The following is a 20,190-nucleotide window of genomic DNA, read 5'->3' as shown; positions in this document are numbered from 1 at the left end:
CACCACTGGGGCCCCAGAGCACCAGCACCACTGGGGCCCCAGAGCACCAGCACCACTGGGGCCCCAGAGCACCAGCACCAGGGGTCACCAGAGCACCAGCACCAGGGGTCCCCAGAGCACCAGCACCAGGGGTCACCAGAGCACCAGCACCAGGGGTCACCAGAGCACCAGCACCAGGGGTCCCCAGAGCACCAGCACCAGGGGTCACCAGAGCACCAGCACCAGGGGTCCCCAGAGCACCAGCACCAGGGGTCACCAGAGCACCAGTATCAGGAGACACCAGAGCACCAGCACCAGGGGTCCCCAGAGCACCAGCACCAGGGGTCACCAGAGCACCAGCACCAGGGGTCCCCAGAGCACCAGCACCAGGGGTCACCAGAGCACCAGCACCAGGGGTCACCAGAGCATCTGCACCAGGAGTCCCCAGAGCACCAGCACCAGGGGTCACCAGAGCACCAGCACCAGGGGTCACCAGAGCACCAGCACCAGGGGTCACCAGAGCACCAGCACCGGGGGTCACCAGAGCACCAGCACCAGGGGTCACCAGAGCACCAGCACCAGGGTCACCAGAGCACCAGCACCAGGGGTCACCAGAGCACCAGCACCAGGGTCACCAGAGCACCAGCACCAGGGGTCACCAGAGCACCAGCACCAGGGGTCACCAGAGCACCAGTACCAGGGGTCACCAGAGCACCAGCACCAGGGGTCACCAGAGCACCAGCACCAGGGGTCACCAGAGCACCAGCACCAGGGGTCACCAGAGCACCAGCACCAGGGGTCACCAGAGCACCAGCACCAGGTGTCACCAGAGCACCAGCACCAGGGGTCACCAGAGCACCAGCACCAGGGGTCACCAGAGCACCAGCACCAGGGGTCACCAGAGCACCAGCACCAGGGGTCACAAGAGCACCAGCACCAGGGGTCACAAGAGCACCAGCACCAGGGGTGACCACAGCACCAGCACCAGGGGTCACCAGAGCACCAGCACCAGGGGTCACCAGAGCACCAGTACCAGGAGACACCAGAGCACCAGCACCAGGGGTCACCAGAGCACCAGCACCAGGGGTCACCAGAGCACCAGTACCAGGAGACACCAGAGCACCAGCACCAGGGGTCACCAGAGCACCAGCACCAGGGGTCCCCAGAGCACCAGCACCAGGGGTCACCAGAGCACCAGCACCACTGGGGCCCCAGAGCACCAGCACCACTGGGGCCCCAGAGCACCAGCACCACTGGGGCCCCAGAGCACCAGCACCAGGGGTCACCAGAGCACCAGCACCAGGGGTTCCCAGAGCACCAGCACCAGGGGTCACCAGAGCACCAGCACCAGGGGTCCCCAGAGCACCAGCACCAGGGGTCCCCAGAGCACCAGCACCAGGGGTCACCAGAGCACCAGCACCAGGGGTCACCAGAGCACCAGCACCAGGGGTCCCCAGAGCACCAGCACCAGGGGTCACCAGAGCACCAGCACCAGGGGTCCCCAGAGCACCAGCACCAGGATTCACCAGAGCACCAGTACCAGGAGACACCAGAGCACCAGCACCAGGGGTCCCCAGAGCACCAGCACCAGGGGTCCCCAGAGCACCAGCACCAGGGGTCCCCAGAGCACCAGCACCAGGGGTCACCAGAGCACCTGCACCAGGGGTCCCCAGAGCACCAGCACCAGGGGTCACCAGAGCACCAGCACCAGGGGTCACCAGAGCACCAGGGGTCACCAGAGCACCAGCACCAGGGGTCACCAGAGCACCAGCACCGGGGGTCACCAGAGCACCAGCACCGGGGGTCACCAGAGCACCAGCACCAGGGTTACCAGAGCACCAGCACCAGGGGTCACCAGAGCACCAGCACCAGGGTCACCAGAGCACCAGGGTCACCAGAGCACCAGCACCAGGGGTCACCAGAGCACCAGTACCAGGGTCACCAGAGCACCACCACCAGGGATCACCAGAGCACCAGCACCAGGGGGCCCCAGAGAACCAGCACCAGGGGTCACCAGAGCACCAGCACCAGGTGTCACCAGAGCACCAGCACCAGGGGTCACCAGAGCACCAGCACCAGGGTCCCCAGAGCACCAGCACCAGGGGTCACCAGAGCACCAGCACCAGGGGTCACCAGAGCACCAGCACCAGGGGTCACCAGAGCACCAGCACCGGGGGTTACGAGAGCACCAGCACCAGGGGTCACCAGAGCACCAGCACCAGGGGGGCCCCAGAGCACCAGCACCAGGGGTCCCCAGAGCACCAGTACCAGGAGACACCAGAGCACCAGCACCAGGGGTCACCAGAGCACCAGCACCGGGGGTCACCAGAGCACCAGCACCAGGGGTCACCAGAGCACCAGCACCAGGGTCACCAGAGCACCAGCACCAGGGGTCACCAGAGCACCAGCACCGGGGGTCACCAGAGCACCAGCACCAGGGGTCACCAGAGCACCAGCACCAGGGTCACCAGAGCACCAGCACCAGGGTTACCAGAGCACCAGCACCAGGGGTCACCAGAGCACCAGCACCAGGGTCACCAGAGCACCAGCACCAGGGTCACCAGAGCACCAGCACCAGGGGTCACCAGAGCACCAGCACCAGGGTCACCAGAGCACCAGCACCAGGGGTCACCAGAGCACCAGCACCAGGGGTCACCAGAGCACCAGCACCAGGGGTCACCAGAGCACCAGCACCGGGGGTCACCAGAGCACCAGCACCAGGGGTCACCAGAGCACCAGCACCAGGGGTCACCAGAGCACCAGCACCGGGGGTCACCAGAGCACCAGCACCGGAGGTCACCAGAGCACCAGTACCAGGGGTCACCAGAGCACCACCACCAGGGGTCACCAGAGCACCTGCACCGGGGGTCACCAGAGCACCTGCACCAGGGGTCACCAGAGCACCAGCACCGGGGGTCACCAGAGCACCAGCACCAGGGGTCACCAGAGCACCAGCACCAGGGGTCACCAGAGCACCAGCACCGGGGGTCACCAGAGCACCAGCACCAGGGGTCACCAGAGCACCAGCACCGGGGGTCACCAGAGCACCAGCACCGGGGGTCACCAGAGCACCAGTACCGGGGGTCACCAGAGCACCAGCGCCAGGGGTCACCAGAGCACCAGCACCAGGAGACACCAGAGCACCAGCACCAGGGGTCACCAGAGCACCAGCACCAGGTGTCACCAGAGCACCAGGGGTCACCAGAGCACCAGCACCAGGGGTCACCAGAGCACCAGCACCAGGTGTCACCAGAGCACCAGCACCAGGGGTCACCAGAGCACCAGCACCAGGGGTCACCAGAGCACCAGCACCAGGGTCACCAGAGCACCAGCACCAGGGGTCACCAGAGCACCAGCACCAGGGGTCACCAGAGCACCAGCACCAGGGGTCACCAGAGCACCAGCACCAGGGGTCACCAGAGCACCAGCACCAGGGGTCACCAGAGCACCAGCACCAGGGGTCACCAGAGCACCAGCACCAGGGGTCACCAGAGCACCAGCACCAGGGGTCACCAGAGCACCAGCACCAGGGGTCCCAGAGCACCAGCACCAGGGGTCACCAGAGCACCAGCACCAGGGGTCACCAGAGCACCAGCACCAGGGGTCACCAGAGCACCAGCACCAGGGGTCACCAGAGCACCAGCACCAGGGGTCACCAGAGCACCAGCACCAGGGGTCACCAGAGCACCAGCACCAGGGGTCACCAGAGCACCAGCACCAGGGTCACCAGAGCACCAGCACCAGGGGTCACCAGAGCACCAGCACCAGGGTCACCAGAGCACCAGCACCAGGGGTCACCAGAGCACCAGCACCAGGGGTCACCAGAGCACCAGCACCAGGGTCACCAGCACCAGGGGTCACCAGAGCACCAGCACCAGGGTCACCAGAGCACCAGCACCAGGGGTCACCAGAGCACCAGCACCAGGGGTCACCAGAGCACCAGCACCAGGGGTCCCCAGAGCACCAGCACCAGGGGTCCCCAGAGCACCAGCACCAGGGGTCACCAGAGCACCAGCACCAGGGGTCACCAGAGCACCAGCACCAGGGTCACCAGAGCACCAGCACCAGGGGTCACCAGAGCACCAGCACCAGGGGTCACCAGAGCACCAGCACCAGGGGTCACCAGAGCACCAGCACCAGGGGTCACCAGAGCACCAGCACCAGGGGGTCACCAGAGCACCAGCACCAGGGGTCACCAGAGCACCAGCACCAGGGGTCACCAGAGCACCAGCACCAGGGGTCACCAGAGCACCAGCACCAGGGGTCACCAGAGCACCAGCACCAGGGGTCACCAGAGCACCAGCACCGGGGGTCACCAGAGCACCAGCACCAGGGGTCACCAGAGCACCAGCACCAGGGGTCACCAGAGCACCAGCACCAGGGGTCACCAGAGCACCAGCACCAGGGGTCACCAGAGCACCAGCGCCAGGGGTCACCAGAGCACCAGCACCAGGAGACACCAGCACCAGGGGTCACCAGAGCACCAGCACCAGGGGTCACCAGAGCACCAGCACCAGGAGGACACCAGAACACCAGCACCAGGGGTCACCAGAGCACCAGCACCAGGGGTCACCAGAGCACCAGCACCAGGGGTCACCAGAGCACCAGCACCAGGGGTCACCAGAGCACCAGCACCAGGGGTCACCAGAGCACCAGCACCAGGGGTCACCAGAGCACCAGCACCAGGGGTCCCCAGAGCACCAGCACCAGGGGTCACCAGAGCACCAGCACCAGGGGTCACCAGAGCACCAGCACCAGGGGTCACCAGAGCACCAGCGCCAGGGGTCACCAGAGCACCAGCACCAGGGGTCACCAGAGCACCAGCACCAGGGGTCACCAGAGCACCAGCACCAGGGGTCACCAGAGCACCAGCACCAGGGGTCCCCAGAGCACCAGCACCAGGGGTCACCAGAGCACCAGCACCAGGGGTCACCAGAGCACCAGCACCAGGGGTCACCAGAGCACCAGCGCCAGGGGTCACCAGAACACCAGCACCAGGGGTCACCAGAACACCAGCACCAGGGGTCACCAGAGCACCAGCACCAGGGGTCACCAGAGCACCAGCACCAGGGGTCACCAGAGCACCAGCGCCAGGGGTCACCAGAACACCAGCACCAGGGGTCACCAGAGCACCAGCACCAGGGGTCACCAGAGCACCAGCACCAGGAGACACCAGAACACCAGCACCAGGGGTCACCAGAGCACCAGCACCAGGGGTCACCAGAGCACCAGCACCAGGGGTCACCAGAGCACCAGCACCAGGGGTCACCAGAGCACCAGCACCAGGGGTCACCAGAGCACCAGCACCAGGAGACACCAGAACACCAGCACCAGGGGTCACCAGAGCACCAGCACCAGGGGTCACCAGAGCACCAGCACCAGGAGACACCAGAACACCAGCACCGGGGGTCACCAGAGCACCAGCACCAGGGGTCACCAGAGCACCAGCACCAGGGGTCACCAGAGCACCAGCGCCAGGGGTCACCAGAACACCAGCACCAGGGGTCACCAGAGCACCAGCACCAGGGGTCACCAGAGCACCAGCACCAGGGGTCACCAGAGCACCAGCACCAGGGGTCACCAGAGCACCAGCACCGGGGGTCACCAGAGCACCAGCACCGGGGGTCACCAGAGCACCAGCACCAGGGGTCACCAGAGCACCAGCCCCAGGGGTCACCAGAACACCAGCACCAGGGGTCACCAGAACACCAGCACCAGGGGTCACCAGAGCACCAGCGCCAGGGGTCACCAGAGCACCAGCACCAGGGGTCACCAGAGCACCAGCACCAGGGGTCACCAGAGCACCAGCACCAGGGGTCACCAGAGCACCAGCACCAGGGGTCACCAGAGCACCAGCACCGGGGGTCACCAGAGCACCAGCACCAGGGGTCACCAGAGCACCAGCACCAGGGGTCACCAGAGCACCAGCACCAGGGGTCACCTGAGCAGAGCATCCATTTTACTGTTGAGTTCAAGAGGCTACAGTTAAGGACTGGTGCCCAGTCAGTCCTCCCAGGCGAGGATACAAACCCTGGCCGGAGTGGTGTGGGGAAGTGTGTTACCAGCGAGCCACGAGGACTGGTGTCCACACCCTGACCACTGGTGGTGGGGGCCCTCCCTGCACCACCGCCTACCCCCTCACACATGTGTCTCCCTGCTACAAGTTTAAGACTCTAAACTACAAGTTTAAGAGTTTAATACTCACGGGGAGTGAGGGCGAGGGAGCGCGAGGGAGCGCGAGGGAGCGCGAGGGAGCGCGAGGTGGCCGTGCCAGTGTGAGCCGCAGACTGAGGCGCGCCAACTCTGGGTAACACACTTGTTGGTACACACGACGGATCGCACACATATATGACTACCACATCCCACACACAATTTGTACATTTCCTGTACACATATATATATATATATATATATATATATATATATATATATATATATATATATATATATATATATATATATATATATATATATATACCACATCCGACACACAATTTGTACATTTCGTGTACATATATATATATATACATATATATATATATATATATATATATATATATATATATATATATATATATATATATATATATATATTTACCAGGCATATACTTATTATAAGAAGTTTAGTGATGCGATGGACATATTCCGGGCTTGGTAATGACGCCGCCCGCCAGCGTAAACACAATACACAAGAATGGCCACAACCACGATACAACGCACAAAACACCAGACATATTTATTTATTTTTTTTATTTATTTATATATTTATATACAAGAAGGTACATTGGGTTTATGAGACTACATAGCATAGTATTTACAATCTTGTAAAGCCACTACTACACGCAGCGTTTCGGCTCAGAAAGGAAACTTTTGACTTGGCAGTGGCAAATGGCAGACTTTTGCCAGTTTTTGGATAAACTCCTTTTACATTAATTATGTGATAGGTATATTCCTTTGTAATAAAAAGTAAAGGTAAGCGCCTAATATGTAATTTTTATTAATAAGAATGAAGTCAAAATCCACATGCGTGTCAGTAAATGTCTTTTGAGTATTTTGGGCGCTCCAGAGCGGTGCATGCGGACAGGTCCGAATAATGTAGTCAAGGGCAAAGACTAAGTATGTCTTAGTTAAGTACATACTTGTGCGCTAACCAGTGTTCACAACTGTTCTCGCATACAACCATTAGAATTAATCAAACGATTTTACTTTATTTATTTATTCATTTATTTATTTGTTTATTTATTTATTTATTCATTTATTTATTTATTTATTTATTTATTTATTTATTTATTTATTTATGCATTCATTAATTTATTTATTCATTCATTTATTTATTTACATGCAAGAAGATACATTAAATGAGATAATCCTTTCCCTTAAGACCAAGTCCAGTCTTTAGCCCCTGTCATTGCATTGCTCTATAACAAGTCACTTGAGCTCCAAACTTTTCCAGATATTCTAAAAAATAAAGCGAGAGTAACCCCAGTCCATAAATGTGGTGATCTCACTGATATCAACAACTTCAGACCTATGTCAATAGAGAGGTCTTTCTATGAATTACATCCACATTACAAATGTGGTAATCTCACAGATGTTAACAACTACAGACCTATATCTATCCTGCCAAACTTGTCAAAATTTTTTGAAAAACTGATCTATAAGCAGCTTTACTCATATCTAGCCAAACTCAATATACTTAGCCCTTGCCAATATGGATTCAGACCCAAAAAAAGCACTAACGATGCACTTATTAGTATGCTTAACTCGATTCATACAGCTCTTGATAAAAATGAGTTCCCTGTTGGGTTATTTGTGGACCTGCGTAAAGCTTTTGACACTGTCAACCACCAAAACCTTCTTCTTAAATTACATCATTATGGAGTCAGAGGACACTCCCTACAATACCTCAAATCCTACCTTACTGACAGGCTCCAATATGTTTCTGTGAATAATACAATTTCTCCCACACTACCCATCAACATTGGTGTTCCCCAGGGCAGCATACTTGGCCCTCTCCTCCTTCTCATCTACATTAATGACCTTCCAAATGCCTCCCAACACCTCAAACCAATTCTATTTGCTGACGACACAACCTTCATTTACTCCAGTCCTGATCCCCTTGCTCTAAATGCCACAGTAAATACTGAGCTAAATAAAGTCCATCTGTGGCTAACTGCCAACAAACTCACCCTTAACATTGACAAAACTTTCTATATTCTGTTTGGCAATAAATCCTCTAATCAAATAAATCTCAAAATAAACAATACCCAAATTTGTAACAAATTAGATGGCAAATTCCTTGGCATTCTCATTGACCACAAGCTTAATTTCCAGGGTCACATTCTAAACATATCAAAAAAAGTTTCAAAAACTGTGGGCATTCTTTCTAAGATCAGATATTATGTACCACGCCCTGCCCTGGTGACTCTCTATTACTCCCTTATCTATCCATACCTCAACTATGGTATTTGTGCTTGGGGCTCTACTACCCAAAATCACTTACGTCCTCTAATTACTCAACACAAAGCTGCTATTAGGACAATATCCAATTCTGGCAACAGACATCACTCGGTACCCCTACTTAAATCTCTGAATATGTTAGACATTAAGTCACTGCACATTCTCTCATGTGTATTATACATATATAAAACGCTAAACTATAATGCCAATCCTGATCTCAAAAGCTTCATAGAAGGTTGTAACAGAACCCATGAGCACCACACCAGAAATAAATACAGTTTTGATATTCCTAGAGTACGACTTAATCAAACTAGAAATGCTCTACAAATCAAGGGGCCCAGAATGTGGAATGACCTTCCCAACCATGTTAAAGACTGTACCTCTCTCAACCAGTTTAAGTTAAAAGCGAAGCTATACCTAATAAATTCCCTGTAACCTACCTTACCCTTCTATTGTCAGCCAATGTCTGTTTTTTTCTTTAAAGAGCGCTGTTTGTCGACATAATTGTATTTGTGCTGCTTTTTCATCTATGTTTTCATTTCTTGTTTTCATTCTACTCATTATGCTCAATTAGTATTAAGCTTGTCATTTAAGTTTATCATGCCCGAAACGCTTTGCGTAATAGTGGCTTTAGGCATTGTATGTACTAGCTATACCTATAAGTCAAACAATCCTTGTAAATATTTATTGTATGTATGTACCTTACCTAAATAAAAATTGTATTGTATTGTATTGTAATTCCTGAGAGTGACGAAGGTGGGCAGGGGAAAAAGTGCCGAGGTAAGGCGTCAGGGTTTTAGCGAGCCAGGAGGCAAGAGGATAGCTGACAGCGAGAGTCAGAGAGCAAGACATCTGCCTTTCGGATGTAGTCCTCACGGTCAAAGACAACCACCGAATTGCCTTTGTCGGAAGGAAGGATAAGAATAGAGTTGTTAGATTTCAGGGAGGCAAGGGCAAGCTGGAAGCGACGAGGAAGATGGTGATTTTTAGAAAACAAGCTGTCAAGAACGGGGATAAGGGCCCCTCTAAAGGCGGACAGGTCCGAAAGAGTACTAGAGTTAGAATTGACAATCCTGTCAAAGGAACTAATGAGATCAATGCCATAGCGTGGGCCAGGGGAAGTAGCAAAAGAAAGACCAAGAAGTTCTTGCTGGTGCTTAGAAAGAGGGTAGTATGAAAGGTTGGTAACACAGTCAGAGAGTATTTGGCCCAAAGACTGTTGGAGATCAGGCGTTGAAGTTTGTTGTGTAGTGTGGAGGAGTGGTGGGACGAGGAGACGTGAGTAGTGTTAAATGCAATAGGAAAAATGATATTTTAAACTAACTAAAATGAAAAACTAACGTAGATATATGACCGAACCTAACCAACCCTACCTAACCTAACCTAACCTATCATAACTTTATTTATTTATTTATTTATATACAAGAAGGTACATTGGGATTGTGAGGATACATAGTATAGTAATTACAATCTTGTAAAGCCACTAGTATGCGCAGTGTTTCGGGCAGGTCCTTAATATAAGAAAATTTTAAGTAGGTAAATACTTGCAAAATTTATAAAAAATGATAATAGTTACAAAGCAAGAAAAAAATAAAAGATGAGAGAAAATTGTAGGTACAGTATATTAAGCACATAGGTAGCTCAGATTGATTGCAATGACAGCTTGAATGGTAGTTTAACAAAAATTAGTAGTCACAATACAGCATATGGCTAGTACATAAAAGAAGACAGCAATGAACACAATGATAAAGTTGTTTGGATTAAGTACATAAAGGTTGGGAGATTGGGTAACACTAGGTACAGAGCAAATTTAAAGCTCAGTGTAGGAAACTACAAAGATGAAATTAGGTACTTTTTGGTTTTGTTTTTAAATGAGGCAAAAGTTTGACAGCTTTTCAATTCACCAGGGAGTGAGTTCCATAGACTAGGTCCCTTAACACTTTCCCACTCTCGACATTCAAAAAAAAGCATACCCTAGATGCTTTCGGCGCTTCGCGCGCCTACGCGGTAAGACCGAAAAAGTGTACACTCTTTTGACTGTCCTGACAATAATTGAAGGCGCACGTATTTAAATTTGGTATCACTGTGTTCGCAATAAAATTGTCTATAAGAACATATCTATAAAATGCCGCCAAAGCATAAGGATTATCAACACCAAATAAAAACTATTCAGATCACTAGCCGAGAGCCCCAAACAGCAACAAAATGTTTCCACTCTCCTAATGGTTGCGAAGCCTACAGTTATTCTACATCGCTAATTGTGGTATCATTGGAATCGCAATAAAATTCTCTACACGGACATATGCATATAAATATAGATTCAATGTCGTAGCCCACCCAAAACAGTGTGGGAAGTGGCCGAAGTGTTACCCGCGGCGGCATATCGGCGGAACTCGCTTTGAAAAGTGTATATTCAGTTCACTGTCCTGACATTATTTGTCAATGTATGTATTTCATTTTTGTACCAATGTGCTCGCAATAGAATGTTCTATAAGAACATAAGTATTAAAGGTCACATAAGGATGCGTTCGACCGGCAACATATATAAAAACTACGTCGATTATACTCGTCGTGTCAATAATACAATTGTTTTACCACGATGATTCACTGCCACGCCGTTCTCTTTAATAAGCTGTTCGGCTATTAGAAAAAACGTAAATTTCATGGCAAACATTTGTAAACTATTCCCAAGTTGATCGGATAATAAATTTATTTATTTATTTATTTATTTATTTATATATTTATTTATGCATATACAAGAATGTACATAAGGAATGTGAGGAAACAAATATGGTAATTACAGTCTTGTAAAGCCACTAGAACGCGCAGCGTTTCGGGCAGGTCCTTAATCTAAGAAAATTTTAAGGAGGTAAATACTTGCAAAATTTATAGACAAAAAAATTATAACAGATTACATGAAATGAAAAAAAGAAGATGAGAGAAAATTGTAGGTACAGTATATTAAAGCACATAGGTAGCTAAGATTGATTGCAATGACAGCTTGAATGGTAGTTGACAAAAATTGGTAGTCACAATACAGCATATGGCTAGCACATAAAAGAAGACAGCAATGAACACAATGATAAGGTTGTTTGATATTACATAAAAATTAGGAGATTGGGTAACACTAGGTACAGAGCAAATTTAAAGCTCAGTGTAGGAAACTAAGAAGATGAAGTTAGGTACTTTTTGGTTTTGCTTTTAAATAAGGCAAAAGTTTTACAGTTTTTCAATTCACTAGGGAGTGAGTTCCATAGACTAGGTCCCTTAATTTGCATAGAGTGTTTACACAGATTAAGTTTGACCCTAGGGATATCAAAGAGATATTTATTTCTGGTGCGGTGATAATGGGTCCTATTACATCTGTCCAGGGAGAGTTTCAGAGCATGGTTTGCTTTTAAGAACAGGGTTTTGTAAATGTAGTTGACACAAGAGAATGTGTGGAGGGAGTTAATATTTAGCAAGTTTAGGGATTTAAACAAGGGAGCTGAGTGTTGTCTGAAAGCAGAGTTAGTTATTATTCTGATAGCAGATTTTTGCTGTGTGATGATGGGCTTAAGGTGGTTTGCAGTGGTAGACCCCCATGCACAGATACCATAATTAAGATAGGGGTAGATTAGTGCATAATATAGTGAGAGGAGAGCAGAATTAGGAACATAATATCTTATTTCAGAGAGTATACCAACGGTTTTAGAGACTTTCTTAGTTATGTGTTGAATGTGGGTGCTGAAGTTGAGTCTCTTGTCTAGGAATAGGCCAAGAAACTTGCCATCATTTTATTACTGATGTTAGTGTTGTCTATCTGTAGCTGAATTGCATTTGATGATTTGCTTCCAAATAAGATGTAGTAGGTCTTTTCTATGTTTAATGTTAGCTTGTTAGTTGACATCCATAAGTGGACTTTTTAAATTCATTATTCACAACATTATTTAGTGTATGTGGGTTGGGGTCTGAATATATAAGGGTAGTATCATCAGCAAACAATATAGGTTTAAGAATATTAGAGACATTAGGCAGATCATTGATATATATAAGAAATAGAAGAGGTCCTAAGATACTGCCCTGTGGCACTCCAACGGTAATTGGTAGAGTGGAAGAAGTTGTATCATTGATGGTTACACATTGGTGTCTGTCACTAAGATAGGATCGGATGTAGTCAAGGGCAATGCCTCGGATTCCATAATGCTAGAGTTTAAGTAAGAGGTAGTTGTGATTAACAATATCAAAGGCTTTTCTTAGGTCAATGAAGAGTCCAATCGGAAACTCATTTTTGTCAAGGGCTGAGTAGATAACGTCAAGGAGACTAATGATTGCATCGTTGGTGCTCTTTTGGGACCGGAAGCCAAACTGGCAGGGGCTGAGTATGTCGAATTTTACGAGATAGGAACAGAGCTGTTTGTAGATAATTTTTTCAAATATTTTTGATAGAATTGGTAGATTTGATATTGGTCTGTAATTGTTTATGTACGCCGGATTGCCTCCTTTATGGACTGGTGTTACTCTTGCTTTTTTAAGGATATCAGGGAAGGTGTGACACTCTATAGATTTGTTGAACAGTAGAGCTATGGGTGGGGCAAGGGCATGGGAGGCGCTCTTGTATACAATGGACGAAATTTCACTGGTGTACCCTGCCTTGGTTTTTAGAGAGTGTATGTTGGACACAACATCTGCCGGGCTGATTGGTGAAAGGAGAAGAAAGTTTGGATAGCTGCCTGAGAGATATGTGTTAATATGTGTCTGAGTCTGTGGGATTTTACTGGCAAGATTAGCACCAACCGATGAAAAGAAGCTATTAAATTCATTTGCCATTTCTAAATCAGTTGACGGTGTATACCCATCCTTATAAAGTTTTATTTGGTTACGTGAGTGTTGTTTAGTTCCTAGGATACTAGAGATTGTTTTCCATGTGCTTTTCATGTTGCCTTTTGCTTCATTGAATCTATTCACATAATATTTATTTATTTATTTATTTATTTATGCATATACAAGAAGGTACATTGGGAATGTGAGGATACATAATATGGTAATTCACAGTAATCGGTAATTCACAGTCACTCAGTAATTCACAGTCACTCGATAATTCACAGACATCACTCGGTACCCCTACTCAAATCTCTGAATATGTTAGATATTAAGTCACTGCACATTCTCTCATGTGTATTATACATATATAAAACGCTGAACTGTAATGCCAATCCTGACCTCAAAAGCTTCATAGAAGGTTGTAACAGAACCCATGAATGTAACAGAACCCAGGATAGGCTGTTGCCTTTCTTATGATACTGGTAAGCATTGATGAGTACCTTTTAGCTACTTCCTTTGAAACTAGACCAATCCTAAGTTTCTTTTCATATTCAAGTTTCTTGTTGATTGAGTTGAGAATGGCACTTGTGAGCCATGGATTGTTTAATCTTTTGTCAGTTACTTGCTTGGTAAGAAGGGGACAATGAAGGTTGTAGAGGCTTAGAGTTTTAGAGAGGAAGAGGTTAGCTAATGAATTTATATCTTGGGTATTGTTGAATTTAGAATCCCAGTTAATATTATGAAGTGCATTTGTAAGATTGCCTAAAGCTGATTCACTGTGTACATAACCCACTGTAACCTAAACTAACCTAACCTAAACCATAACCTAACCTAAACTAACACAACTAAGTCAATAAATTATGGTCATAATATAATATAATTGTGAGAGAGTGTCTCTCAAGATTCTCCCACAGCTGACTGGAATGGCTCATTGTTGTGCACAGTGCACCGATCTTGTGCACAAGGTCCTATTTCTGTTAACCCTGGATAGTGACCTGGCATGTTAGGTATCTCCAGAATGCCCACTTAACCAGGGAACACTTACGGAGGCCGCCGTATGTCCAGGCAGGAAGTAGATACAGGGAGTTAAGCATACTTGCCACCAAGGGTCAGTGAGTACATTGGCTAGTGGGAGCGTGGGACAGACGAGAGATGCTGGCAGCGTCTGAGCTCTGGGGTCAACCGGCACGATGGTGAATAACAGCTACGACGTGGTCGTGCCGTGTTCATGACGTCACTCCTGCTACTGCTCATCGAACGAGCTAATATGATTGGTTCCCGCCCATTTGCTGCAATGCTATTGGTCAAATTGTCAAATCAAATCAAATGTTTATTTAGGTAAGGTACATACATACAAGAGATTTTACAAAGAGTGATGGATTTATAGATAGGGCTAGTACATACAATGCCTAAAGCCACTATTACGCAAAGCGTTTCGGGCAGGAAAAACATTAATGACTAAAGCTTAAAACTAATGGGTAAAAAGAATAAGATGTGTTGAGTACAAATAAAAATAGAGGTAAAAGAGGGGGGAACATTGTTGAAAAAGCAGCACAAATACAATTACAAATTATTACAGAAAATTACATTCAAACAGCGTTGATTTGAAAAACAAAAAAAACAAAAAACATACATGGGTTGACAACAGAGGGGTAAGGTGAGTTACAGGGAATTTATTAGGTATAGCTTCGTTTTTACCTTAAACTGGTTGAGAGAGGTACAGTCTTTAACATGGTTGGGAAGGTCATTCCACATTCTGGGCCCCTTGATGACTAAAGCTTAATACTAATTGAGCATAAGGAATAAAATGAGTTGAGAACAAATGATTCACAGTAATTACAGCTAAACTGTAATGCCAATCCTGACCTCAAAAGCTTCATAGAAGGTTGTAACAGAACCCATGAGCACCACACCAGAAATAAATACAGTTTTGATATTCCTAGAGTACGACTTAATCAAACTAGAAATGTTCTACAAATCAAGGGACCCAGATTGTGGAATGACCTTCCCAACCATGTTAAAGACTGTACCTCTCTCAACCAGTTTAAGATAAAAACGAAGCTATACCTAATAAATTCCCTGTAACCTACCTCACTCCTCAATTGTCAACCAATGTCTGTTTTTTTTTTTTTTTTTTTTTTTATAAAGAGCGCTGTTTGTCGACAGAATTGTATTTGTGCTGCTTTTTCAGCTATGTTTTCATTTCATGTTTTCTTTTTACTCTTTATGCTCAATTAGTATTAAGCTTTAGTCATTTAAGTTTTTCATGCCCGAAACGCTTTGCGTAATAGTGGCTTTAGGCATTGTATGTACTAGCTCTATCTATAAGTCCACCAATCTTTGTAAAAATTTCTTGTATGTATGTACCTTACCTAAATAAACATTATTATTATTATTATAAATAAAAAAGAGATAAAAAGGGGGGGACATGGCTGAAAAAGCAGCACAAATACAATTCGGTCGACAAACAGCGTCATTTAAAAAAAAACAGACATTGGTTGACAATAGAGGGATAAGGTAGGTTACAGGGAATTTATTAGGTATAGCTTCGTTTTTATCTTAATATCTTATCTATCTTTATCTTATCTTTTTATCTTCTAAATTGTAATCCCCTTGTGTGTGCCCCACAAGATGCCCTGAGCTTCAGGCAAAACCATTCACGTGAGGGAGACCAAACCCAGAGGACGGGTTCTGTTCTGTCTACTGGCCAATAGACTGAACACCGTCTATTCCTCACCGTGAAGTTAAACTCAGCGTCTATTCGATATACCACACACTCGCCCAGAATCACGAGTGTGAATATATTGTTTAGAAGCCTAAAGTGACAAATCTCCAGAGCAAAACAGAGTGGTATCAGGTAACCCCTGGTGACAAAGATCGTTGTGAGTGACTTAGAGTGAACTAAGGCAGTGCCGCCGCCTAAGTAACCTGTGTGTGACTTTACCACAAGTGTACCTGCATGGTACCACAGCCGCCACTCGTCCCGAGCGTGCACCTCAGTACCTCAGTACCTCGAGGCGCCCGCCGCCGCCCTCACTACTACGTGACGTCACCACCTTACTCATCGCCAGTGCCAGTGTGTGTGCGTGTGTCTCTCTATTAAGCATACAGCACGCCCTGCTGCAAGTACCCTCCGTGTCTACGAGCGAAACCAGCTGTCAGGCCACCTACGAGTGCTTGTATAAATGTGCCTGAGTGAGTAAGGAAAGGTACCCTATCTGTAAGTACAAGATATTGTCATTGTTTTATTGTGTCTGTGTTGATCTGAGGTATCAACCAGTTCTCACCTTCTCATACCTGTCACAGGTTATAGGTGAATCGACGGTGAATGCGTATTTATCTGTGTGGTATCACGGCATTTCACTCGTCTGTGCATGTGAGCTTCACATACACCACACATTTAGTTATTGTGTGACATTATTATTGTGCATGTTATTGCCTGTCCCATTGACAGTGTAGTTGTTGATTTATTGCATATCATCATTACCGAGTATCCGGTTGGAACTCTTGTGATCCCTTTGCATACCGGCAGTTAGGTTGCCGTGTTAATGATTGGCTGTCAACTGTATTAAGTTAGGTGTTACTCCATGAGTGGATACGAGTCGTTTAGCCAGACGTCAAGAGTCTCGCTAATACAACCATAGCTTTGCTGACGCCAATCTAAAGTAAATCAAGCACCCTTTGTATTAGTGGTTAAGTTAGTAAATAAACTACTGTTAAGCTTTATGCGGTGTTTCCGTTGAACCACTTCTGAATACTGCAAACATTACTCAAGCCTTCAGCTCTAAGTGTCTTCAACACCGAGTTGCCTATAAGTCACAAACTATAAATGTGATGAGGACCCTAGGAGTACCTTAAAGTGTTAAATCATTGAGGAGATTCCAACGATCAACGTGGACCAGGACCAGGTGAGACTAGTCTGAGAAGAGACCCTCAAGGACTCTAACTTGACCTTGCTCCCAGGCCCTGTACGGTTGCTCTCGTATTTTCTATTCTGCTAATTCCGACAGCTTCGTGAAGCGTCTGCCACATGTACATTGGCAACGTACACATTGCAGTCGGGAAAGCAAAAAAGAAAACCCCCACAATAATAATTCAAATAAACTAATTGGAAACAATTTATTGAAAATAAAGAAAATCACTCGGCCTATTAGGCAAATCGGGCCCTGCATAGTAGGCCGATAAGTGCGTTCTGGCTACTAGGTAAGGCATATATATATATATATATATATATATATATATATATATATATATATATATATATATATATATATATATTATTAAATATGACCGAAAAAGTAAGATTAATAATTCTAACACGAATTTTCTCAATCTTTCGTACATTTCTTTTCACTGTTGGAGGTAAATCAAAAATCAATTCTCCAAAATTCATTTTTATTTCTAGTCTGACGCGACACGAGCGCGTTTCGTAAAACTTATTACACTTTCAAAGACTTTAGTTTACAAATACACAACTGAATAGAACTTACGCATCTCCGATTTTATATCTACATTTGAGTGAGGTGGATGGGGTGAGGTGGCATTAATAGGGTATTAATTTCATCAACACAAGACAGAACAAGAGGTGGCATTAATAGGGTATTAATTTCATCAACACAAGACAGAACAAGAGGTGGCATTAATAGGGTATTAATTTCATCAACACAAGACAGAACACGAAACAATGGGTATTGAATAGAAGTGTTTGTAGAAAGCCTATTGGTCCATATTTCTTGATGCTTCTATATTGGAGCGGAGCCTTGAGGTGGGTAGAATATAGTTGTGCATTAATTGGCTGTTGATTGCTGGTGTTGACTTCTTGATGTGTAGTGCCTCGCAAACGTCAAGCCGCCTGCTATCGCTGTATCTATCGATGATTTCTGTGTTGTTTACTAGGATTTCTCTGGAGATGGTTTGGTTGTGGGAAGAGATTATATGTTCCTTAATGGAGCCCTGTTGCTTATGCATCGTTAAACGCCTAGAAAGAGATGTTGTTGTCTTGAAACGAACATAGGAATGTGCCTAAATGCCAACAGCGACTGTCCAGACAGGTACAAGAGGAGTGTTGTTAACGCATATGTCGACCGTGCTCTCAGCCACAGCTCAGAATGGAAGCAAGTCGACGAAGAACTCTGTAGGGTAAGGCAGGTCCTAGTCAACAACGGCTTCTCCAATGGTTTCGTCGAAGACATCATAAGAAGGAAAGTGCAACGCCATGCAACCTCTGAAGAGACAACTAACACAACACCTATACCCCCTATTAGACTATTTTACAGGAACTTCTTTTCCACAGCCCATAAAACGGAGGAAAGGGTCCTGAAAGATATTAATAATAGAAACGTTATCCCTACATACAAAAATCAGAGGATACAACTGACGATTTACTATAAAACCAGAAAAAGGGCCAGCCTACTCATGAGAAACTCTCCAGACACAAAACAGAACGCTTTAAAAGAGACTAACGTCGTCTATGCCTTCAAATGCCCTCTTGGGGACTGTAAGCTCCAAAAAACCCAGTATATAGGCAAGACAACAACATCTCTTTCTAGGCGTTTAACGATGCATAAGTAACAGGGCTCCATTAAGGAACATATAATCTCTTCCCACAACCAAACTATCGCCAGAGAAATCCTAGTAAACAACACAGAAATCATCGATAGATACGTACAGCGATAGCAGGCGGCTTGACGTTTGCGAGGCACTACACATCAAGAAGTCAACACCAGCAATCAACAGCCAATTAATGCACAACTATATTCTACCCACCTCAAGACTCCGCTCCAATATAGAAGCATCAAGAAATATGGACCAATAGGCTTTCTACAAACACTTCTATTCAATACCCATTGTTTCGTGTTATGTCTTGTGTTGATGAAATTAATACCCTATTAATGCCACCTCTTGTTCTGTCTTGTGTTGATGAAAGTAATACGCTATTAATGCCACCTCTTGTTCTGTCTTGTGTTGATGAAAGTAATACGCTATTAATGCCACCTCTTGTTCTGTCTTGTGTTGATGAAATTAATACCCCTATTGATGCCACCTCACCCCATCCACCTCACTCAAATGTAGATATAAAATCGGAGATGCGTAAGTTCTATTCAGTTGTGTATTTGTAAACTAAAGTCTTTGAAAATGTAATAAGTTTTACGAAACGCGCTCGTGTCGCGTCAGACTAGAAATAAAAATGAATTTTGGAGAATTGATTTTTGATTTACCTCCAACAGTGAAAAGAAATGTACGAAAGATTGAGAAAATTCGTGTTAGAATTATTAATCTTACTTTTTCGGTCATATATAATAATATATATATATATATATATATATATATATATATATATATATATATATATATATATTTATATATATATATATATATATATACACATATATAGTACCTAGTAGCCAGAACGCATTTGTCAGCCTACTATGCAAGGCCCGATTTGCCTAATAAGCCAAGTTTTCATGAATTAATATATTTTCTCAAATTTGTTTCTTGTGAAATGATAAAGCTACCCATTTCATTATGTATGAGGTCAATTTGTTTTTATTTGAGATAAAATTAACGTAGATATATGACCGAACCTAACCAACCCTACCTAACCTAACCTAACCTATCTCTATAGGTTAGGTTAGGTTAGGTGGCCGAAAAAGTTAGGTTAGGTTAGGTTAGGTAGGATAGGTAGTCGAAAACAATTAATTCATGAAAACTTGACTTATTAGGCAAATCGGGCCTTGCATAGTAGGCTGAGAAGTGAGTTCTGGCTACTAGGTACGACATATATATATATATATATATATATATATATATATATATATATATATATATATATATATATATATATATATTTATATATTGTGACGGTAAAGCGTAGGTGTTCGGCTGTTTCAAAAGCTAGGGGCAGGGCTTCGTCACATTATAGAAAAAAAAAAATATATCACACATATA

The 20,190-nt window shown here is 46.3% G+C and overlaps 1 protein-coding gene across 1 annotated transcript in view; it reads right to left on the bottom strand.

Moving 5' to 3' along the window:
- Nucleotides 1-6,281, bottom strand: part of LOC123763665 (uncharacterized) — a 129,521-nt gene extending 123,240 nt beyond the window's left edge. Inside the window, exon 1 of the mRNA XM_069302180.1 lies at nt 6,185-6,281. The gene's annotated coding sequence lies outside the window, so the exon portion shown is untranslated. The remainder of the gene's footprint in view (nt 1-6,184) is intronic.
- Nucleotides 6,282-20,190: the final 13,909 nt, after the last annotated feature.

Source organism: Procambarus clarkii, chromosome 5 (assembly GCF_040958095.1).
Source record: "Procambarus clarkii isolate CNS0578487 chromosome 5, FALCON_Pclarkii_2.0, whole genome shotgun sequence".
Taxonomy (NCBI): Eukaryota; Metazoa; Arthropoda; class Malacostraca; order Decapoda; family Cambaridae; genus Procambarus; species Procambarus clarkii.
This window is presented reverse-complemented; position numbering and strand designations above follow the sequence as displayed.